This window comes from Canis lupus, chromosome 35, assembly GCF_048164855.1.
Source record: "Canis lupus baileyi chromosome 35, mCanLup2.hap1, whole genome shotgun sequence".
In the NCBI taxonomy this organism is placed as follows: Eukaryota; Metazoa; Chordata; class Mammalia; order Carnivora; family Canidae; genus Canis; species Canis lupus.
Window position 1 is genome coordinate 20994208 of NC_132872.1, and position 25419 is coordinate 21019626.

General features: G+C 34.4%; 1 long non-coding RNA gene across 2 annotated transcripts in view; it reads right to left on the reverse strand.

Annotated features, from left to right (window-relative positions):
* Positions 1–25419, reverse strand: part of LOC140624962 (uncharacterized) — a 95381-nt gene that overhangs the window by 46928 nt on the left and 23034 nt on the right. For both annotated transcript variants that reach the window (XR_012024381.1, XR_012024380.1), the window contains exon 2: positions 19044–19075. This is a non-coding gene — a long non-coding RNA (uncharacterized lncRNA). The remainder of the gene's footprint in view (positions 1–19043; positions 19076–25419) is intronic.

Consider the following 25419-nt stretch of genomic DNA (forward strand, 5'->3'; position numbering starts at 1 on the left):
AACAAAAAGAGCAATTAGAAAAATCTCAACAAGGAGTTAGAAATAGAAATACCTCACAACCCAGCAATTGCACTACTGGGGATTTACCCCAAAGATACAGATGCAGTGAAATGCCAGGACACCTGCACCCCAATGTTTATAGCAGCAATGGCCACAATAGCCAAACTGTGGAAGGAGCCTCGGTGCCCATCGAAAGATGGGTGATAAGATGATAAAAAAGATGTGGTCTATGTATACAATGGAATATTCCTCAGCCATTAGAAACAACAAATAACCACCATTTGCTTCGACGTGGATGGAACTGGAGGGTATTATGCTGAGTGAAGTAAGTCAATCGGAGAAGGACATCATCACATGGTTTCACTCATATGTGGGATATAAGAAATAGTAAAAGGGATTATAGAGGAGAGAAAATGAGTGGGAAAAATCAGAGAGGGTAACAGACCATGAGAGACTCCTAACTCTGGGAGACGAATAAGGGGTAGTGGAAGGGGAGGTGGGTGGGGGGTGGGGGTGACTGGGTGATGGGCACTGAGGGGCACTTGACGGGATGAGCACTGGGTGTTATACTACATGTTGCCAAATCTAACTCCAATAAAATAAAAAAAACAAAAAAGAAACATTAGTAATATATCTTAATCCTTCAGTTGAAAGAAAAATAAAGAACTGATAAATATTCAACTATCAATTTGTATTGTTGTGGGGACAGCACTAAACAATAAACAACTCTATCAGAACTGGCAAAACAAACAGAATACCTATTCTTAGATATCTTAAAATGAAAATAAAAAACAATAAAATGGAGTAACCCCCCAAAATATTAATTTCTAAATCAGACCAGGTTGGTAACTGAAACTGGAACTACAAATATATCTTTACTATGTTAGAGAAAGAATAAAAACTTAATCTACTACTTTATAAAATAAATATTATTTGAAAATGCACTATTTTTAGGAACATTGTTTAATGACAGAAATATCAAGATGACAAATATATGACACTGCTTTTCAGGGACTCATGCCCTGATGAAGCAAAGTAAGCAGATAAATCATAACGCAACATGCAAATTTTGCTAGCGCAGATGTAAACCAAGTGATGGGGGAGGCTAAAGAAGCAGCAAGTCATTCTGCTCCTTTACACAGTGGTTGGTGTCATTTATTACTCTGGTGTTTTGGCTTGATAGAATCTGAAACTCTGACCCTTGTATTGATCAGTTGATTTAAAGAATTCACTAGAAATCTGGTGTTTGTGTTTATAATACAGGTAAAATTTCATCTAAACAAAGAACATAGATTACAATTCAGTCTCAATTTTGTACTTTTTTTTACATTAGCACTCCAATTAATTTGATAGAGAGTTAAGAGAGGTGCTTTTCTACCAACTCTAAAAAAAAAAAAAAAAAAAAAAAGAATAGATTCATGTGTTTTAGAAAATGCAAATAGCTTCACAGGAGAATCTGAGTGTATGAATAAGACACATTGTATTAAGTACTCTGTCTTTATAGATGTGCATAAATATCAGTATCTTCTCTGTGGCTGGTTAGTGGAGTTGTTTGGAAAATCATGCTAATAAGGTCAAATTCATGGATGTGGGCTTCCCTCACTTTGTTCCATGGCTACAAATAGATTTTTCAACCCATCTAGGCTTCTTGCAAACATCTGCATCTGATCACAAGGAAAGGTACTTTAAATAAATCAATGCAAATCCATCAGCAGTGCTTACACCTGGCGTTGAATAAGTCGCCCAGATAAACTTATTTGCAAGCAAAATCAGAGGAAAAGAATGTCCTACAAATGCTGGATATTTTTTTTCAAAATAGTTTGCAAGCATTTGAGGAGAGGGTGGTGTATTTCACTCTTTATGTCCCTTACATTCCTTAACATAGTATTATACACATCTACATATACTTTTGTTGTTGGGTGAATGACTATAATACAAATATCTCTACTGCAAATGAACTAAAATAGTGATCACTTAAAAACCCATGTTATCTTGAGCCTACAGATGCAAGCAAACTTATATATATTTAAATATAAAAGAGTGAATTTGAGGGAATATGGTTGATTGAAAATTTGAAGCATACTGGGCTAAAAAAAAGTTGTGTTGTGGGAGAAACAATTGATTCCTCTTGAAGTATGGTTTGAACAAAATACTCTTTCCTGAAATTAACTTTTATATTGGCAGTGTGATTTGTGCCTCTGCAATATGGCGGTACAGAAGTCTTGATTCATGAAATCCTATCTTTTTAATGAAGCCACATTGTACAATGGAAAAACAAAGCTTGCTAATTTAGCTCATATTTGGTTTCTTTTTCTCTCCTTTTCGTATGTTCTTTATTTTATTTTTTTTGTATGTTCTTTAGCTAGGAATTTTTGCTTCATTTCTCTATTTTCCTGTCTTTAAATTAAAAATAATAATTTGACTCTGAGATCGAGATCTGAACTGAGATCGAGTCTTATGCTTAACTGACTGAGCCACCCAGGCACCCCCAAAATAATAATTTGTAAACAATCTTTTTTAAAAAAATGGAGTATTAGTGTTCTAGTTCAGACTTCTTTGTGCTTCAGAAATTATCCCCCTCTTTCCTATTTGAAACTAACATCTGATAGTTACTAGTTCCTTTCCCTCTCTCTGAAATATTTTTAGACATATTTATCTATAAAACTAACAAAAAATCCTCCCTGACCTTGTGTTCCACCAGTTGTCTACCTCTCTAGCTCACATTATAGCTTTATTTCTTAAAAAAATTAATAGTATTTCTTCTTACTCACCTAATCATAATTATACAACCTGAGTGCATCTCTTCCTGCTCCTTTAAAATAGCTCTTGCTAAGATTGCCACAAATCCTTTATTTGACATAATCTGTAGAAAATATTGTCTGATAAAGAGTCAAACTTTGTTGAGAATATCTTGCCTCGGAACCTCCTCCACTCTCAATGAGACTATGCTCTCCTCATTCCCTTCCTTCTGAATGTTTATTCTCCATCTTTCTCTGACGGCTTGATATTTCCCAGGGCTCCTGAAAACTATTTTGCTTCATGCCACACCCCTTTTGCTATTAATCTTTTCATTCACATGACTCTTAATATTCAAGACAGGGTTGCAACTGCCTATTCCAGACTTGTCCTAGACTTGACTCCTAAATTCCACACATGTTTAACCTACTGGACGTCTCTACTTGGATTCCAATGGGCAATAAGATTCAGCATAACTAAAACTTCCTCCCTAAAGATTGCTCTGTCTTTTGAATAAACTCTAAATTGAAGACTCCAGTCATCATACAATCAACTTACTCCCTTTGTAAGTTGACTACTTAATGGGTCATGAAGTCTTCTGGCTTTAGGTCCAAAATGCCAATTATAATCTTTTTCTCTCTCTCTCTTTCTCTCTCTCTTTTTACAATTTATTTATTTGAGAGAGAGAAAGCAGGGGGATGAGCTGAGGGAGAGAATCTGCAAGCAGACTCCCCATGAATGAGGAGCCCAATGAAAGGCTGATCCCATGAGCCATGAGATCATGAACTTTGCCAAAAGCAAGAGTTGGAAGCTCAACCTACAGAGACACCCAGGCACCTCCCTCTCTGTTTTTATTACCACTGACTTGTTTAAACACACATTCTTTTTACTCAGTTGGCACCATCTAATCTTTTTGTGTCTAAAATTGCTTACCCCACCAAACCTTCTTCCGAGTACAGCTGGAACATCATTCCCAAGTCAAGTAGCTCACTATATCCCCATTCATCTTGGTAATGAGGTATCTATACATCCTCAAGCAAAACCCACTTTCAAATGAATTTTTTTTCAAATGAAGTTTTTTCTTATCTTCTGCCCTAGAGAATTTAAGACTACAGACTTTAAAAATAAAGTGGTTGATCAACTTGATTGCAGTACAGCTATCAAGTCTGTTTTTGAAATCCCAATTGGGTAATTGTCGTCTGTGTAATTATGTAATTGTTTTTAAGAGTATGGCCTCTGGAAGCAGACTAGCTTTTTGTGAATCTTGACTTTGTCCCTTTATGACCTTGAAGAAGTTAGTATCTGTGTCTCAGTGTCCTCATTTGTAAACAAAGAAGTAAAAAAAAAAATCAAACCTACTTTGCTGAGTCTTTTGATAATTAAATTTAATACATGTAAAACTCCTATACTAGTATATGGAATATTGAATATACTCAAAAAAAAACAGTAAATAGTATTTTTCTAAGGGTGTGCTTTAAAGAAAAAGTGAGGTTCTTTCGTTTTTTTCTTTTTCTTTCCTGGAGGAACCTCAGACTCTAAATGTTTACATTGATGTGCTTGGGTAAAGCAGCTCCAAATATCTTTTCACTCTTGACACCATTAAGTTGCTCTTCCCTAGCTTCCCTGACCACTCCAATATAAGAGTCATAAATACATGCAGATAACCCTATAGAAAGAAGAAACTAACCAGTAGACTCTTAAAGCATGTGAAACAATTAGACTCTACTGTTTGACTTACACCTACTCTCATCCCAAGAGAGTGTTATTGCTGTTGTTTTATCAGAAATCTAAAGAACTGTACCTTTTCTGCCCATGTGTGAATGCATCAGGTTTCTTTTTTTTTTTTTTTTAAGAATGTATTTATTTATTTATTTGAGAGAGAGAGAGGGAGAGCAGGGAGGAGGGGCAGAAGGTGAGTGAGAGGGAGAAGCAGACTCTCCACTCAGCAGGGAGCCAATCTGGGGGCTCGATTCCCAAACCTTAAGATCATGACCAAAGGCAGACACTTAACCAACTGAGCCACCCAGGAGCCCCTGAATTAGCTTTTCAAAGACAACAGCAAGCAAAATTCTCAATCTCCTTCTTTGTTATCAGAATTCACTATAACTTGCCTAGACTAGATCTTAAGAATAAGAAAACTTGCCTGTGGCTTTTATTAAAATGTATGTTTCTGGATAAAGTGCTATTCATATCGAGAAAAAGGAGTCAGCATTCCTCTCCATGGAACAAGTAAATATTAGTGTAATGTCAAATTAATATATTTTCTTAAAAATTCTTGTTGGTTCCTAGTATCTTAGAACAAATTTTGAATCCTTATAATGAGATGCGTCATCCATGATCTACTCTGCCTATTTTTCCACAATCATTTTTTATCCTTTCACATGTATACTGTGTTCTAGATATAATAAATAATTGCATATCCCTTAGCATGCCATGGTTTTTCTTACCACATGACTTGTCTATTTCTATAGCCTGTACCTTGTCCCACTCTGGCTTCTATTTCTACCTCCTAAAAACTCACTTATCTGTCAAAATACAGTTTAAAATTTCCCTCCTCTGAGATATTTGGAATGTGCACTACTGGCCAAAGATCCATGTAGAAACTTCCCAAGCAAAACAGAGCACTTCTACTACTTTTTTTTTTCTTTTTTTTTTAGATTTTATTTATATTCATGAGAGACACAGAAAGAGGCAAAGACAGGCTGAGGGAGGAAAAGCAGGCTCCATGCAAGCAGCCTGATGTGGGACTCGATCCCAGGACACTGGGATCACATCCCCAGCCAGAGACAGATGCTCAACCACTGAGCCACCCATGTGTCACTACTTTTTTTTTTTTTATTTTAATAATACATGAAGGGAAAATTGGGCCAGGTAACACATGAACACATAATAGGTGTGTTATAGTATGGGAAGGACACAGTTAGTGGACTCAAATCTTTCATAGTGGGCAATAGATTCTATGACCTTTGCTCCAAGAAGAGGCAGTATCTTTACTATACAGGGCAGTAAACAAACTTGCCCTTTGACCAGAGGGAGTTATTATCTCTATCTTCCAAAGTTTTTAGGTTATACAAACATTCTTGAAAATATCATCAGAACAAAGATGGTGTTTCACAAGATTTGCAGAAATATGATAGAATCTGTATGCAAGACATGCATAAATATAGAAAGCTGTCCTTCAATATTCTCTAATAAATAACTCTATAATCCAAGATCAGTGTACCCAATTTTCAATATTTGCAGCCTTTTGAATTTCTCAATACATATTTTTCTCTCTCCACAATGAAAAATAAAACTCTCATAGGTTTTATGGATATAAATCTATTTAGCAACATTCGTTCAGTCTGCACTTTGCTAACTCCATACATAGCATTAAAGAGCACCATGAAACTAAGCACAGCGCTTGGTCCACAGAGCCTCCCAGTCAAGGAAGGGGGATCATCAATTGAATTATAATAGAAGTACATACAAAGTTAAACCTAAATCCTGTGAGGCCCTGCCAATGACCTGCAAGAGGATGAGATCTTGTATGAGGTTGAAGAGCCTCAAAGCCAGAAGGTAGAACTCTGTAGTTTGTTGTCCTGACCATTTCATGTTTGTTATGAACACTCATGTAATCTCATATATAGTCCTTTAACCTTTGGTAGTTAACATAGGACATATGTTCCAGAATGTAGAAAAAAAATAGAAACCTATTTAAAATGTATTTTATTTTGTCTTAGTGAAAATAGTACCATAAGCTCAAAATAAGTTTCTGAAATAGACAAAATTCACACTCAATTTTCCTATCTCCTGTCCTCACTGCTATTGTTCAGGTAATTACTAACAAGTCTATCATTTGAATGTCTGTTTCTTCTTTCTTATTTGAATGGCTGTTCAGGAAAAAATAACAGTATGATTAAATATGAATATTGGCTTGCTAACTCTCCTAAAGTCTTATTCTTCTTTAATACAACCTAAATTGTTTATTATTTCCTCTTCTGAACCACTTTCCATAATCCCAGTCATATTCTAAATAATAGCAAATAAGAAAAAAGAAGAGAAAGATAAACCAACAACCATAAAGTCTCCTTATGTAGCAGACATGTTTGTTGTTACTTTTAGGTATTGATAACATTTCACTTTAAGAATCTCATAAATCCAATGAAGTTCTAGTAATCATTCTCATTTTACAAATAAGAAAATTCTCAAGTGGTTGAACTAATGCCTAAGAAAAAAAAACAATCCTATTACATTAACCAGTAAGCCAGAATTATTAGATCATGAAATTCACCAAAATATAATTTCAAGAATCCTATTTTTATCTGCTCACTTAAGTCTTCTACCAAAAATTCTGTTCTTGCTTTTTCTTGTCATTTTTCACCACACAATTAAGTCCTTGGGGCCAACTCCTCTACCAGAAAGTATTTTTTTTCTCCCTCCTCTTCCTATATCCTTTGTTTTCCACTCCCTGTTCTCATGTAAAGAATTTATATTTGAAATATAATCCATTTATAGGCTACATACATATTATAGTATATAAAGTATATATTATATATATTATACTATGTGAATATACTATATATAGCATATATATAAATCTTATATAGCCTATGGATGTCTGTATTTGCTGAGCAGAACATTTTCAAAATTAAATATTTTATTAAAAGTTTCAGGTTTGCAACTTCTGAAGATTGACAAGGTCTGACAGCACTAGACCCACATTTCTGCATGATAACCATCTGCTCTGGCTGAACAGAGGCACCCCTTTAAACAGGGCATTCTGATGTGTGGAGTAGGTTCAGTTGCCTTCTTTGTGTCATACCTGGATGCTTCCTCATTGTTACGTTTTAGGCCAGGACCCACAGGCATTTGAACTCGTGATGCTTGATTTATACAGTGTTGGTTGGCAAAGAACTACTGCCCTGTGCCAAGAAATTATTAAGGCACATAGAATCATTTTATTTCAGAGCTTTCTAGTGCCAATGGAATAAAACTCCCCCTTTATGGAGTACTAAGTGGTGTACTCTATTGTTCACCATTGTTGTGTGAGATGCAATTCTTTAGCACTCTAGTTTTTTTGAACTTGTGATGAAATTTTGTGGGATTATTTTTATTACTGTCAAACACTTACTTCAGTGAATAAATTGTATCCCTTGGGATTTACCTAATAAGACATTTTACCAGCCATTTATCTTTTGAGTAATTTTTCATGTCTGACTATAGGCTCTAGCAAGGACAAGTAAGTTAGTGTTACAGATGATAAATCACATTAGCCAAACAAGGAACTGGGTTCCCAAGAAAAGTTTATGGCAAAAAACATCATTGATTCATCTTTGTGGTATATCCTGTATATCTTATCTTATTTAACAACATTTATAGTGACTTTCTTGAGTTGCTAACAAATGAGGAAGAATTTTAAGTGTATTTAAACTTAATCAATGAGATGAAATTAAATCTAATAGAGAGTTTGTTTCAGCTTTTTATCATCATGTATGATTTTTTTTTTTTTGATGATAGTCACAGAGAGAGAGAGAGAGAGAGAGAGGCAGAGACACAGGCAGAGGGAGAAGCAGGCTCCATGCACCGGGACCCCGACGTGGGATTCGATCCCGGGTCTCCAGGATCGCGCCCTGGGCCAAAGGCAGGCGCCAAACCGCTGCGCCACCCAGGGATCCCTCATCATGTATGATTAACTGAAAATGATTTCTTTCTTTGTTATTGCATTATAATATTTTATTCTCAGTTGGATTTCCCATTATATTAAATTCAGAAGCCTTTAGTTGTAATGAAATATTTAGGCTCCAAATTCTTAATTCTAACACTTAGCAAAAATATTCTATAAGCAACTGTCCTTCATTGTATATCACAGTTTAGAAGTTTACATAGAAATGTTTTATGTACATTATCAATTTTTCATGAAATCAGACAAGAAAATATAATGTGTCCATTATCTAGTATTTCTTACTTCACAATGATTCATCAAATTTAATATTGAATTTATAAATTTAAAGGAGCTCCAAATTCATTTTGGGTGATATCACTTGTAAAACAGAGAATTTTAGTATTATATGTTATTATTTTGCTATATGTTCATTATAGCATGTGATGAGGGCACAGATTTTGAAATCAAATTGATCTGGATTTAATATTCTAGCCATTCCACAAACTATTAGTTTGATCTTTTCTAGTTATTTAATTTACTTTGCTTCTGTTGTCTCCTGTCATTCCGCTTAAATAAATAAATTACTTTTATTCTGGAGAATTTTAGTCAAGATGAATCAAGTTATGAATTCATTCTTCAAAACATAGCAAATGCTCAATAATTATTAATTATTTTTCACTTATATTCATTAAAATACCAGAGAACCTAATTTTAGAAAAAAATGATCCAAATGTTATCAGGTAGGTTACTGAAAACATGCATGGTTACACGAAGAAAATATTTACATTTAATTTGAAAAATTAAATTTAGTTAAATTAAAATATAAATAAAAACTTCAATAATTTTAGAAATTAGGAAATATTTTCTATAAAGTTTAATAATCACAGATGTAAAATAGAAATTTGTAAAATTCTAATCCAAGAAATAATACATTGTTTATGAGTAAAATTACAGAAGAGCTAAAAATATGAAGGCATATATCCATGTTCATGTGGCATCAGTAAATATATTAGTTTTTTTTACTTGATTTATAATTTGATAGTTTCTATCAAATTCTAATCAAAATTCCAAAATAATTTTATGGCTCTTGACACACTAATTCTAAAGTAATTATGGAGTTACCAGAGGCCATATAAGAGCCAAAATATTCTCGAAGCAGAAGATTAAAATGACATTGCCCAACAAATATAAAAATCATAATGAAACTAAATAAACATGGGATGGTACTGGCACAAAGTAATCAAATGGCAAATGTCATTTATAGGTAATCTAGTGTTAGTATTGGCAAGTGACAACAAACAGAAAAAAAATAATGGAATTAAATAGAACTTTATCAGCAAATCAGTGCAAACATTAAGAGACTCAATATGTGACAGCAATGGGATCAGTGGCAAAAGATGATCTTTAGTAAAAGGTGAAAGATTTATGCAATATGAAGAGAAACCAGAGTATAATATGATCTATTCAGCAATGGTACTGGGACAGGGCTTACTCACATCAATAATGAATAGAATTTCTATTACATAACATGCTTCTTGTGAAGTGAACACTTCTTTGTGAGAAATAATATTATAATACTTTGAGATGAAGTAAAGAACAAAAAATAAAACATTAACAAAACTGATTACATTAATTTTTTTCACAAATAGAAATAAGTGAAAGATAAGTAATTTAATGGGAGAAGATATTTGCCACATTTAAGTATAAATAAACTAATATACAGCACGTACAAGGTTTAAAAGTCAATCTAAAAATGCAAGGCACTTTGACAAAACATGAAAAGAGGCATTTCCTAGAAGCAGCCAACTTAGAACTGGTGCAGAGCAGGGGCATCTAACTCTTTAATTAAATAAAGCATTGCAAAGGCCCATGGAAAGTTGATGTGTTGTGATTGCTGCCCTCTGACCTCCATCAAAAATATGTAGCCATTAGACAAGAAAAAGAAAGAAAGAAAAGGGACGGAATTGGTAAGGAAAAAGTAAAACTGTCACTATTTGTAGGTGACATGAAGCTATATACAGAAAACCCTAAAGACTCCACCAAAACACCCTTAAAATTAATAAATACATTACTAAGTTGCAGGATACAAAATAAGTATATGAAATCTGTTGCACTTCCATATACTAACAATGAGGTAGGAGAAAGAGAAATTAATAAATTATATCTCATTTACAATTGCACCAGAGAGAATAAAATACCTAGTAATCAATTTAACCAAGTGTGTGAAAGATTTGTGCTCTAAGAATTATAAGACTTTGATGAGAGAAATTGAAGATGGCATGAACAAATGGAAAGATACACTATGCTCATGGGATGGAAGAATTAATATTTTTAAAATGTCCATACTGCCAAAAGCAATATACAGATTCAATGCAATCCCTTTCAAAATACCAAAAGCATTTTTCACAGAATCAGAACAAATAATCCTAGAACTTGTAGGCAATCACAAAAGCTTCTAAATGGCCAAAGCAGTCTTAACAAAGAAAAATAAAGCTGGAAGCATCACACTCCTAGATTTCAAGACATACTACAAAGCTACAGTAATCAATGCGGTATGGCATCTTTTTTTATTTTTTTAAAGATTTTATTTATTTATTCATGATAGTCACAGAGAGAGAGAGAGAGAGAGAGGCAGAGACACAGGCAGAGGGAGAAGCAGGCCCAATGCACCGGGAGCCCGACGTGGGATTCGATCCCAGGTCTCCAGGATCACGCCCTGGGCCAAAGGCAAGCACCAAACTGCTGCGCCACCCAGGGATCCCTGCAGTATGGTATTTATAGAAAAATAGACACATAGATCAATAGAACAGGATAGGAAGCTCAGAAATAAACCTATGCTTATAGGTGTAATTAATCTACAACAAAGGAGGCAGGAATATACAATGAGGGAAAGATAGTTTCTTTAGAAATGGTGCTGGAAAACTGGACAGCTACATACAAAAGAATGAAACTGGAACACTTTCTTACACAATACAAAAAAAAAAAGTCAAAATGGATTAAGATCTAAATACGAGACCTGAAACTCTAAAATGCCTAAGAAAACAACACAGGCAGTGTTGGACATCAGCCTTAACAATATATTTATAGATATGTCTCCTAAGGCAAGGGGAACAAAAGTAAATATAAACTATTGTGACTACACAAAATAAAAGGCTTTTGCATAACAAAGAGAACTATCAACAAAACAAAAATGCAATTTACTGAATAAGAGAAGATATCTGCAAAAGATTATCCAATAGAGGGGTTAATACCCAAAATATGTACAGAATCTATACAACTCAACACCAAAAGCGGGGGGGAATAATCTGATTAAAAATGGACAAAGGACTTAAACATTTTCCAAGGAAGACATATAGATGGCTAACAGACACGGGAAAAGATGCTCAACATCACTCATCATCAGGGATATGAACATAAAAACCACAATGTACTTATCCCTCACACCAGTCAGAGTGACTAATAACAAAAAAACAAGAAAAAAAAGAAGTGTTGTTGAGGATGTGGAGGAAAGGGAGCTCTTGTACATTGTTGGTGGAAATGTAAATTGGTACAGTCACTGTAGAAAACAGTCTGGAGTTTCCTCAAAATATTAGAAATAGAAATACCATACGATTTAGTAATTTTACCATTGTGTATTTAACCAAATAAAGCCTGAAAACACTAATTCAAAAAGATACATGCACCGCTCTGTTTATTGCAGCATTATTTACAATAGCCAAAATATGGATGTAACTTAAATGTCCATTGATAGATGAATGTATAAAGAAGATGCAGTATAATTATCCAATGGACTATGGCACAGCCCTAAAAAAGAATGAAATCTTGCCATTTGCAACAACATCGATGGACCTAGAGGATATTATGCTAATTGAAATAAATCTGACAGAGAAACAAGTACCATATGATTTACTTATATGTGGATTCTAAAAAAAACAAAACAAATGAACAAATGAATAGATAACAACCATAAACAAACCAGAGACAGACTCATAAATACAGAGAACAAACTGATGTTACCAGAAGGGAGGGGGCAAATGGGTGAAATAAGTAAAAGGTATCAAGAAGTACTAACTTCCAGTTGTAAAACAAATAAATCATAAAGATGAAAAGTACAACATAGGAAATATAGTCATTAATGTTGTAATAATGTATGTTAAAATGTATGGTAAAAAGTAGCTGTGCTTACTTTGGCGAGTGTCTGTAATGTATGGAATTGTCTAATCACTATGTTGGACCCCTGAAACTCATATAGCATTGTATGTCAATTATTATTAAAGTAATAATTTGTTTAGAAGTTGTGTTCCTTTCAACCAACTCTAAAATTGTGTTTTTTTAACCAGTTAAAAATTGTTAAAAATGTGCTTATATCAAGACCCAGTTATTTACTCCAAAGTATATATTTACTTGATAAAATACTTACATACTTGCACCAGGAAACAGAATTTTGACATCAAAGTTATTCCTTATAGCTAAAAGACTAGAAACAATCCAAATGTAAGACATTTGGATGGATCAAGGCAAATGTAGCATACACAACAATGGGACAGAATGACACAGGGAAATTAGTAAACTACCATGCTGCATATTTCATGTTTGAATTTCACCAACAAGATATTGACCAAATAAAGTAAATCACAGAAGAATTAATTTGGTGTGACATCAGTTTTTGAACTTCAAGAATTTACAAAATTATATAATACAAATATTGGCATATGTAATGTTTTAAAAACTGGGGAAAGAGGGATCCCTGGGTGGCTCGATGGTTGAGCATCTGCCTTTGGCTCAGGGCGTGATCCCAGAGTTCTGGGATCGAGTCCCACATCGGGCTTCCTGCAGGGAGCCTGCTTCTCCCTCTGCCTGTGTCTCTGCCCCTCTCTCTGTCTCTCATAATAAATAAATAAAATCGTTTAAAAAAAACTGGGGAAAGAAATATAAAATACAACATAGCAGTCCCATATCCAGAAATGCTTACCAAAGTGAGAATGAGATGTGATTTACCACTTAGCTATTTGGCAAATTTTTTTTTAATGATATTTTTCTCAATTTTCAGAGTATAGAGATAGGCAGTCATGTTTCTGGCAAGTATCTATGTTTTTTAAGATATGTTTGTGATATACATTAGAAATGAAAAGGCATTGTGTCTTTGATATAACAATAGCATTGTTAAGTGTATATCCTATAGCTATATTCACCCAAAGCAATAAATATGTATAAATCAAGATATTTATGGTGTTTAATAGACTATAAACTAGAAATATTTTCAAAGTCAATTTTTAGGAGATAGATTAGATGTATGGAATGGAATACTATGAAGTCATTGAAAAAAATTAGATAGATCTGTATGTGTCCATTTTGAGACATGACCAACCTATAGTATTAAAAACATATATATATTATTTTACATATATTATATATATATAATATTATTCAAATGCTTAGATTTTTAAAATTTATTGTGGACACCCCTACTCTTCTTTTTTATTGTTATTTTTAAGACTTAGTTTTCTAAGATATCAATAGGGATAAACACATATTCTAAACTTGCCATTTTGAATGAAAAAAAATCTATGTATTATCTTAACAGTTTATTAAACAACATATTTTAAAGGAATGAATAAAGAAATACAATGTGATAACATTTGTCACAGGAGTTCACTTTGAAAGAATTCTCAAGAGAATATAATTGACAACAAACTCCAACTTATATATAAAACCTTAAGATAAGATTTTAATGAAAAACACTTAGAAACAAATTATTCACCAATTGGAGTTGGTTAATTACTGTATATGCATGAAACGGAATATTATGCATCTTATAAAAACTTCAACATAAATATTATAACCCCTATATATAAATAAATGAAAAGGCATGCTACACAAAATGTATCATGTGATCATTGTAAGGAACAAAGAATTTTGAAAGGATTTGAAAGAAACTACTGCAGAAATTTTTACCATGAGGGTTTGCAAGAAATTTTATAGAAATCCTCAGTGTGATTTATTTTTTACAGTGAATTTTTATTACTTTTGTAGGCAGAGTAAATAATAAAACTGTTTCTATTAAAAAAAATCTTCAAGCCAATTATGTGAAATAATTTTTAAAAAATACTTCAATTCTCAAATATTATATTATACAGACCATATAAAGATGGAATTAGGAAAAGCAAAACACTCATTCAACTCAAAATATTAATTGCCTACTCTACATTTGGCCCCCCTGTTGGCACTGACAGAGTAAGCAGTGCATGGTAGGACATAGATTGGTTTCTCGGGAAATGGAAAACAGGAGAGTTTCTGATAACTGGTTGGCCCCAGGAAAGTGGTCTGACCCACTGGTGAGAAGCTGTGAGAAGTTAAATTAGCCATTCTGATAGGAACTGTATTAGACACAAGGCATAGTCAGCATCACCCTCGGGCCACAGCCACGGGGGAGAGGATAATTTTCTCTGAATTATTAAGAAGCAGTTTGGCAATATAAGTTACCAACACAGCCATGGTGGAGGAGTTCTTCACCTAGTTACTTTGCCCTAGTGAATAGCTGGAGGATACAGCAATCACACCACTAAATATGCTGCTAAATTAAACCACTAAATGTATCCTATAGAAAGGGTTACTGAAGGAGCAAGTCACCTTCAAACAGTCTACTGAAAACAGCAAGATACCCAATAGGGAAGCTGAACCTGAGGAAGAGCACAACAGCGACTGCTTGCTGGTTTTGAGCATCAGTGAGACATATCTTGTGATTCATGAATAAATTTTTAAAGGAAAATTTGCAGGAAACCAGAACTCTAGCATGAGCAAGCATGGGCAAGAGCCAAGAAATCTAATTATGACTAATCATTTAGAACCACAGGATGATGAGACTGAGGGCATTTGGGTTGCATGTAAGAGAGAGTAAAGATAATTTTTCCAAAGGAAAGTTTTCAGAAAGGATAAATCTTGAATTTTAGGCGGGAAGCCCCCAAACTTGACATAGCTATGTTAAGGAACTGTAATTCTGAAAACGTTGACTAATCCTTTGTTATTCTACTTCATTTTTAGTTCTTAAATTGAGGTTCTGAAACTCTGACATGAGTTGTTTCAGCTCTTTTTAAGTTACATGAAAGAGGAAAGGAAATTGAGAAGTATTGATGTTTTAAAATGTCTTCTTCCTATACAACTCTTGGCGTTAATGAATATTAGGCTCCCTCAACAAACAAGAAGTCAATTGCTTACTGTTGGAATGTGAATCAATACTTTTAAACACGGTGGGATGATGTAATACATTCCCACATGACGTGCTTCTAAATTATGTATTAGTTTGCAGACGTCTCTTGCCATAATAATATATTATCTTTAGGCCCTGAGATGCACACAAACTTGTCCAGTACATAGTGCCAACCAGTGACACAGCTATAGCCTCACTCCATAACACTGTGTTCTCCAATATAGTAACCACCAGTCACCTGTGGCTACTGAGTGCTTAAAATGTGGCTAGTTTGAATTTAGATGTGCTATTAGTGTAAAACTGACCCCAGAGTTTGAAAAGGCAATATCAAAAAGAAATTCATTACTGATGATTTTCTTATGATGAATTGTCATTGAAGTGGTGGTATTTTGGATAGACTGGGTTAATTATTTCAAAATTAATTTTATCTGTTACTATTTCTACTGTGGCTATCCACATATTTAAAAATTCATTTATGGCTCGCATTATATTTCTAATAGTGTTACTCTGAGAGATTAAAATGCAATAATAAGAACATTTTCTAGGAAGTTCAAGATAATTATATATCTAGTCCTAGTTATGTTCCAAAGGTAGGTAACAAGGGATTCTGAGACATAGCAACTTCAAGCAGTCATGCAAACTTATGGGACATTAGCCAGGTGTTTGGTGCTTTGTCAGCACTTTTGCTTCCTGTATCTCATATAAGTGAGTCTTTCAATGTCTTCAGAAACAGTTAAATCAATTTAACTCACACGTTCTTGAAAAACAAATCTTTTTTTTCTCTTTAGTTTTGCATATGCAGAAACAGACTCTGAAGCAATTTCAATATGGTTTTTGTTGAGAAGGTTCTTAAATTTGTTACAAATTGAACTCATAACCTAAGTTGTAAGTTCAGGTTTCTGAACTTGTTAGTGTTGGTGTCTTTAGAGTTGAATCACAAGGTAACCTATTTCTTTCATCCTCTTTAATGCTTATTCAGCACAAGAGACAGTTAATGACTTCTAAGGGTTAACATTCCTGTTTTCTTTGGAAATGGTTTGGCTAGTAATCAGTGTCGGGAGATTCGTTGGCATATTCTGATATACTAGTAAGTGTTGGCTGGGGAAGGATGCTGATTATTTAACACCAGTGTTTGACAGAAAGCTTATGTTTATGGTGTGAAAAGGTGCAGGCATCTAGAAAACTGCATGTTCAGATGTTAGAAGGGGTCTTTAGGGAAGGATCTTGTGCCAGATCTGCTTTGAAATGTTGAAATTGGCTTTCACAGTGTACACAAACTATCGGGGTCTATTGGCGCCTCCGTCACATGCTGTCATATGAGGAGGCTGCAGTTGGAACTGCATAGCCAGATAGTGTTGTCGTGCCAGGAAGCATGGGCACCTCTACTAGTCCTTGTTGACAGCTCCTTAGAATAACATAAATGCCAACTTCTGTTAGAAAGATGGGACCGTGGTTGGCTTAGAAGGAACAAAATGTCATGTAACTAAAGCTCATCTTATAATCAAGCCCTAACCTATTTCTCTAGGGTTAATTTCTCTTCCTACTTGACTGTAAGCCCAACAAAGGACAAGATTTTGTCTATTTTCTTCACTTTTAACTGTAGTTCTGTGATGAAGCCTGGTGTATAATAGATTCTCAGTAAATATCTGTTAAATAATACCTGTCTACTTACCATTCAGGGCCAGCTTTCCCTTTACTGTATACATAAAAATCCATGCATCACTTTTATGAAGCCGGCCGCCAAAAGGGTACTTAGATGGTACTTCTAGGGATCCCTGGGTGGCGCAGCGGTTTGGCGCCTGCCTTTGGCCCAGGGCGCGATCCTGGAGACCCGGGATCGAATCCCACGTCGGGCTCCCGGTGCATGGAGCCTGCTTCTCCCTCTGCCTGTGTCTCTGTGCCTCTCTCTCTCTCTGTGACTATCATAAATAAATAAAAATTAAAAAAAAAAAAAAAAAAAAGATGGTACTTCTAAGATTTTCCTGGATGTCTATTAATTAAAGATCAATTAGCTATTTGTATTGGCATAGTTTTTTCTTAGAGCTACTCTAAGCATATTCCAGTATATGATTTATTTAAAAAATGGCCCATTACCTGATCTATTTGCTCTCATCATGGTGAAATTCCTGTGTAAGGTAGGATACTGGTAGCTGCATGCCCAACAGTTGATCACAACAGCTATGTAAAACAGAAATCAATACCTGTATTCAGTGGAAGGTAAATTTTTTCTTTACTTTTTGAGTCTTCAAGATAATGCTCTGAATTTCTTACATATGGGTTTTAATTTGTATTATAAGGAGCGGGCTTAGGCTTTGGAAGGATTACTGCAAAAGAGAGACATGTACATTTTGTGGGTTTAGTTTTGCATCCCTGTGACCAGTGGAGGAATAATCAAGCAGGGAAATAGGAAGGCATTCCTTCAGGGAAACTGTTTATGAGTCCAGTGAGTCTGTATTCGGTATTGTATGACTTCAATAAGACATATAAAAGGGAGTGACTTTTTCTAGAGTTAGAATGATTTTTAAGCACAAAATTTTAGGTAGGTAGTTTGGGGTATTTGTTTCTTAACCCTAAAACCAAAATGGTTTTTTGAAGTACTTCCTTGAGTTATGTATGCATTCTAGCTTATTGAAATAATTTCAGCAAACAATTTCTAGCCTGTCTATGTAGCAGGCACTATGACATACTTATTCAAAGATTAACAAGTCATGATCCCTGTCCGTAAGTATCTCATCAAGCAGGAAAGGCAAACACACCCACCCACACCCACACCCCCACACCCCACACACACATGGAAATAGAGGTAATGCTGGCCTCTTATAAAAACAAATATCCATGGAGACACAGAGGAGGACATACTAACTTCAACTTCATCAGGTAGGTTCACACACAGGACAACCTTAAAGTCAGTCATTGAAATACAAAGAGGGTTTAATCTCTTTTCTTTAGCCTTGAGGTTAGGAGTGGGTTTACTGGCACAGAACATATAGGAGAAACAAAGGAACAGACAATAAAAAAAGTGTGATGGATCTAGTCATGTTACTGCAGTACATAATTCCAGAAGGCATATTCCCATTGTGGTCCATGGTAACAACTGTGCCTTGCAAAACTCCAGGGGGTATCATTCACACAGCTTATGTGAATTAATCTATTGGAATAGTGCAACCCAGAAGCCTAGGGTTCTGACAGTGAGTAGTTAAGCTATTTGCAATTACTTGAGGAGGGACTGTGGGAAGTGAATCCATAAATACCTGTAGCAAAAAAAATAAATAAATAAATAAATAAAAACAAAAAATAAATAAATACCTGTAGCATGAGGTTATAGGACATAGAGCTAGGGATTATTAATCTGTAAACAAAGGATGCTGATTAGATTGTCAATATAAAAATGGATAGTGATATATTATTTTGAAAATTGTAATTCAAAAGCTAAAAATGAAATTTAAAAGTACTTACATCATTTCTTCAGGATTCAGTTACCATGGAGCCTGAAAAAAAAAATTTATCACTCAACATGAAATAAGTCATAAAAACCCCTAAATGTATTTGTAGGACTTCCTGATCTTGGGGTTTAATGATGGGATATTATGCAAATGACAGAGCCTCTATGTGAAATCGCCAGAGAAATCAGAGGATAAGGGAGCAGAAAACAAGGAGACACAGAGATTTTAGAATATTGCAATTTAAGACACATAGCGGTAACACCTAAGACTTTTTGGGCAATTTTGATTTTTTAGTTCAGATATTCCTGCTTACAGTAGAGCTCTTCTTCCCCATCTCTATACCCTTTTTCACTGAATTGGATATTCCATAGCTGCTTTCTAATTATAGGATATGTGGCATTCATCTATTCAAAGACAAAAACAAAATATATTTTTTTAAGTAGAAAATATAATCTTATTAGAAGTGGGAAGCTGAGGCATTACTTACGTGGTCACAGGCAGACCCTAGGTAAGTAGCAGCAGTCTGGTTGCTTTTCAAAGTGGTTGTGTGATAGGACCACTGTGTGGATATTGGTCTGCTTGCTTTCAGGTGAATAATTCTCCTAATGGACTATCAAGTACTTGGATGAATCTATCAGTAATGCAGACCGTGGCTCCTGTACTTTCCTGAAATGCCTTCAAACCAATTTTGTAAATTACACCCAATATGAGAGCTAGATGACATGTCATGAAAGATCAAGCTTTTTGGTAAAATGTCACTTCTTTGAAAGTCTTGTATTCCCCTTTCAGATATAAAGTCTTTTGAAAGGGAAAGTGAACCATTAATATGTATTTTATCTGTTATCTTAAATTTTATACAGAAATGTATAGCATTCAGAAAGTTCAAGAACACCTAAGAATTGGATAAGTAATTTCATTCACTGTGAGAAAGCTTTCTGTTTTGATATAGTCCTAATGGTTTATTTATGCTTCTGTTTCCTTTGCCTCAGAAGATATATCTAGAAAAAATGTTGCTATGGTCAATGTAAGAGAAATTGCTGCCTATATTTTCTTCCAGGATTTTTATGATTTCAGGTCTGATGTTTAGGTCTCTAATAATATTGAGTTTATTTTTTTATGATGTTAGAAAATGGTCCAGTTTTATGCTTTTGCATGTAGTCATCTGGTTTTCCCAGTACTTTGTTTAAAGACACTGTCTTTTCCCCATTGCATATTCTTGCCTCTTTGGTCATGAAGTGGGTTTATTTCAGAGTGTTCTATTACCATTTGGCTCCTTGATCTGTGTGTCTGTCTTTGTGCTAATACCATACTGTGTTGATTACTACAGCTTTGTAGTATAGCTTGACATCTGGAATTGTGAAAGCTACAGTTTTGTTTTTCTCTCTCAAGACTGCTTTGGCTATGGGGCCTTTAGTGGAACTATACAAATTTCAGTATTATTTGTTCTACTTCTACAAAAAAATGCTGGTGGTGTTTTGATAAGGATTTCATTGAATCTGTAGATTGCTTTGGGTAGTATGGACATCTTAATAATATTGATCTTCCAGTTTATGAGTATGGAATATCCACCAACAAAACAAAAAAACAGCCTACTGAATGAGAGAAGATATTTGCAAATAATATATCCTTTTTTCTTTTGCAAATAATATATCCTATAAAGGGTTAATATCTAAAATATATAAAGAACTTGTACAATTCAACACATACACAAAAATAATAATAATAATTGGATTAAAAATGGACAGAAGACCTGAATAGATATTTCTCCAAAGACATTACAGAGGGCCAACAGACACTTGAAAAGATACTCAGCATCACCAATTATCAGGGGAAGTGTACATCAAAACCACAATGAGGGATCCCTGGGTGGCGCAGCGGTTTGGCACCTGCCTTTGGCCCAGGGTGCGATCCTGGGGACCCAGGATCGAATCCCACATCGGGCTCCCAGTGCATGGAGCCTGCTTCTCCCTCTGCCTATGTCTCTGCCTCTCTCTCTCTCTGTGTGACTATCATAAATAAATAAAAGTTAAAAAAAAAAAACACAATGAGATATCACACCAGTCACAAAGACTAATATCAATATTCCTAACATTGATATATAACAAGTGTCGATGAGCATATGGAGAAAAGGGAACTCTTGTACATTGTTGGTGAGAATACAAATTGGTACAGCCATGGTGGAAAACAATCTGGAGGTTCTGCAAAAAAACAAAAATAGAAATAACACACTCTCTAGTAACTCCACTATTGGGTATTTAACAAGAACAACAACAAATCTTGAAAACACTAATTCAAAAAGATATATGCACCTTTATGTTCACTGCAGTATTGCTTATGATAGCTAAGATATGGAAGCAGCTACGTGCCCATCAACAGACAAATAAATAAGGAAGATGTGGTATATATATATATATATATATATACACAATGGGATATTATGCAGCCATAAAAGGATGAGATCATACCACTTGTGACAACATGGATAGACCTAGAAGGTATTATGCTAAGTGAAATGAGTCAGACCAAGAAGGACAAATACTATATGGTTTCACTTATATATGGAATCTAAAACCCAAACCAAATGAATAAACAAACAAAAAGCAGAATCAGACATAAATACAGAGAACAAACTGATGATTGCCAGATGAGAGTGGGGTCGGGGATGGGTAAAACGGGTGAAGGCTCTCTCTGTGTCTCTCATGAATAAATAAATCTTTAAAACAAAACAAAAAAAATGGGTGAAGGGCAGTAGGAGATACAGGCTTGCGGTTATGGAGTGAATAAATCATGGGAATAAAAGATACAGCATTGGGAATACGGTCAATGATACTGTAATAGTGTGGTATGGTGACAGATGGTATTTAAACGTGCAGTGAGCATAGCATAACATACAGACTTATGGAATCATTCTGTGGTACGCCTGAACTAATGTAGCCTTATGTGTTAATTTACTAAAAAAATTTTTTTAAATGTTTCCTTAACCTGTAAGAAATTTTTTAAATATTACTTTTTTCCCACATATATCCAACTGTCTTAAATAGGCAAGTTAATATATATACCCATAGAAGGAACTAGAGTCTTCTAGAGTAATAAAATTTAGAAATAAAAACAAAAAATTTAGAAATAAAAACAAAATTACCATATATTTCTCTAGTTTTGAAATATGTGTATGGAATATGTGCACTAAATCTATTATCAAAATCAAAATATTCTTTTGTTCATTAGATATTCCTATAGCTGCTTACCTGGCCAAAGAAAGAATTCTTAGAACTACTTATTAGCCAAGGGGCATATCACTTAAAAAATATTTCAAAGTAAAAAAAAAAAATACTTCAAAGTATTTCTGTAGTAGTGGGTGTTTCTAATTAGGAAAGTAGTATGTGTTTAGGAAAGGAAATATTGGCGAATGCCGAGAAAGGGTAATACATTTATTATTCAACTTATCAAGGGTTTTAATATAAGGTACAATTACTGTTTTTAAATCTCAATTTGGAGACTAAGTACAATTCTTTATTAAATCTGGCAGTACCTAAATGAAGCATGGAAACTGGCAATTGGCAAAATGGTCTGTTTCCTTAGCTCCTGTGTGAGATGCCTGTAGGCCTCTCCATCTAGTAAAGGACAGGCTAGGGAATCCTTTCGGCTTTGTGAGAACTATCTCAGCGTCAGCAATATGCATCATTATACACATGATACTTTGCACAAAGTTTGATTTTCCTCACCATATGTAAATTTTAAGGTGACTTTGGCTTGTTCGCATTTGTAGAGGAAAAGGAATGTAAACTGTTTTTTTTTTTTATCTGAACAAAGATAATTGGTATGGTAAGTATCTTTAGAGATGAGAGAGTAACTTTGAGACTTGATTTCGAAGTATTTGACAGAATGTCTAAAAATAGTCATTCCTTAAAGCCTTCAGGTGAAGAGAAAACCTGATGTCTAAAATAGCTTTACTCATAAATTCTCACTACATAGCTAGGATTTGGGTCTGAAGATCTCATTTGGACGGAAATAACAGGCTGCCAAGGGGATTAATTTGAAATAACCGTTTTATGTTGGCTGGAAAACATGACTGTGATAACCACAATCATAACAACCACAATAATAACACCAGCCAATAGTATGGATGCTCTGACCCACCATCCAACTGTGTGCCTTGAAAGATTGAAGGCAGACCTTGCTATTTTACAAAACGAGTCCAACTAAGTTATTTTATTTTTATTTATTTATTTATTTATTTATTTATTTATTTATTTATTTATTATTTATTATTTTTTTCAGCTTAGTTATTTTAATAAAGTGTATGGAGAGAGCTTACCTCAACAATTTAACTAAATTGGAAGTTAGATTTTAACTAGGTTAGAAGGCTAACTTGATACATTTCTTGACGAGTATGTCATTCCTACTACTTTGCCATTGGCATGCTGACATCAATACTAAATATTTGTTTCATATCTTGTGAAAAGATTATTTACGTTAAAAATATCTCTGAAACCACATGGACTTTTTTGTTGTTGTTGTTTCAAGTTTTTATTCAAATTCTAGTTAGTTAACATATAGTGTAATATTGGTTTCAGAAGTAGAATTTAGTGATTTTTTACATACATACAACACCCAGTGCTCATCACAACAAGTGTCCTTTTAATACCCATCATCCATTTATCCTACTTCTTCCTACCTCCTCATTAGCATCCCTCAGTTTATTCTCTATATTTAATAGTCTTTTATGGTTTGCCTCCCTCTCTTTTTTCCTCCCTTCTCCTATGTTCATCTGTTTCTTTTCTTAAATTCCACATATGAGTGAAATCATATAGTATTTATCTTCCTCTGACTGACATGTTTCACTTAGCATAATATTCCCTAGCTCCATTCATGTTGTTGCATATGGCAAGATTTCATTCTTTTTGATCACTGAGTAATATTCCATTGCATATATATACCATATCTTTATCAATTCATCAGTCAATGGACTTTTGGGCTCTTTCTATAATTTGACTATTGTTGATAATGCTTCTATCAACATCGGGTCCCTGTGTCCCTTTGAATCAGTATTTTTGTATCCTTTGGGTAAATACCAAGTAGTGTAATTACTGATTATACGGTAATTCTATTTTTTAACTTTTTGAGGAAACTCTATACTGTTTTTCAAAGTGGCTGCACCAGTTTGTAGTGTAAAAGGGCTCCCCCTTTCTCTGCATCCTCCCCAATATCTGTTATTTCCTGTATTATTATGTTTAGCCATTCTGTCAGGTGTGAGGTGATATCTCATTAGAGTTTTGATTTGTTTTTTCCTGATGAAGTGATGTTGAGCATTTTTTCATGTGTCTCTTGGACATCTGGATGTCTTCCTTGGAAAAATGTCTATTCATATCTCTGTCCATTTTTCTCTCTCTCTTTTTTTAAAGATTTTATTTATTTATTCATGAGAGACACAGAGAGAGGCAGAGACATAGGCAGAGGGAGAACCAGGCTTCCTGCAGGAGCCTGATGTGAGACTCGATCCCAAGACCCCAGGATCACTCCCTAGCCAAAGGCAGATGCTCAACTGCTGAGCCACCCAGGCATCCCACTTCTGTCCATTTCTTAACTGGATTATTTGTTTTTGGAGTGTTGAGCTTGATAAGTTCTGTATAGATTTTAGATACTAACTCTTTATCAGATATGTTACTTGCAAATATCTTTTTCGGTTTTCTAGTTTACCTTTTAGTTGTTTTTTTTTATTTATTTAAATTTCATTCATGGTGCAGAAGCTTTTTGTCTTACAGAAGTCCCAATAGTTCATTTTTTGCTTTTGTTTCCCTTTGCCCAGAGATGTGTCTAGTAAGAAGTTGTTAAGACCAATATCAAAAGGGTTGCTGCCTGTGTTCTCTTCTAGGATTTTGATAGTTTCCTGTCTCACATTTAGGTCTTTCATCCATTTTGAATTTATTTTTATACATGGTGTAAGAAAGTGGTCCAGTTTTATATTTCTGCATGTTGCTGTCCAGTTTTCCCAACACCATTTGTTGAAGAGACTTTTTTTCATTGGATATTCTTTCCTACTTTGTTGAATATTAGTTGATCATATAGTTATGGGTCCATTTCTGGCTTCTCTATTCTGATCCATTGATCTATGTGTCTCTTTCTGTGCCAGTATCACACTATCTTGATGATCACAGTTTTGTAACATAGCTTGAAGTCCAGAATTGTGATGCCTTCAGCTTTGCTTTTCTTTTCCAAAATAGCTTTGGCTATTTGAGGTCTTTTGTGGTTCCTTACAAATTTTAGGATTATTTGTCCTAGCTCTGTGGAAATGCTGTTGGTATTTTGATAGTGACTGCATTAAATGTGTAGATAGCTTTCAGTAGTGTAGACATTTTAACAATATTTGTTCTTCCAGTCAATGAGAATGG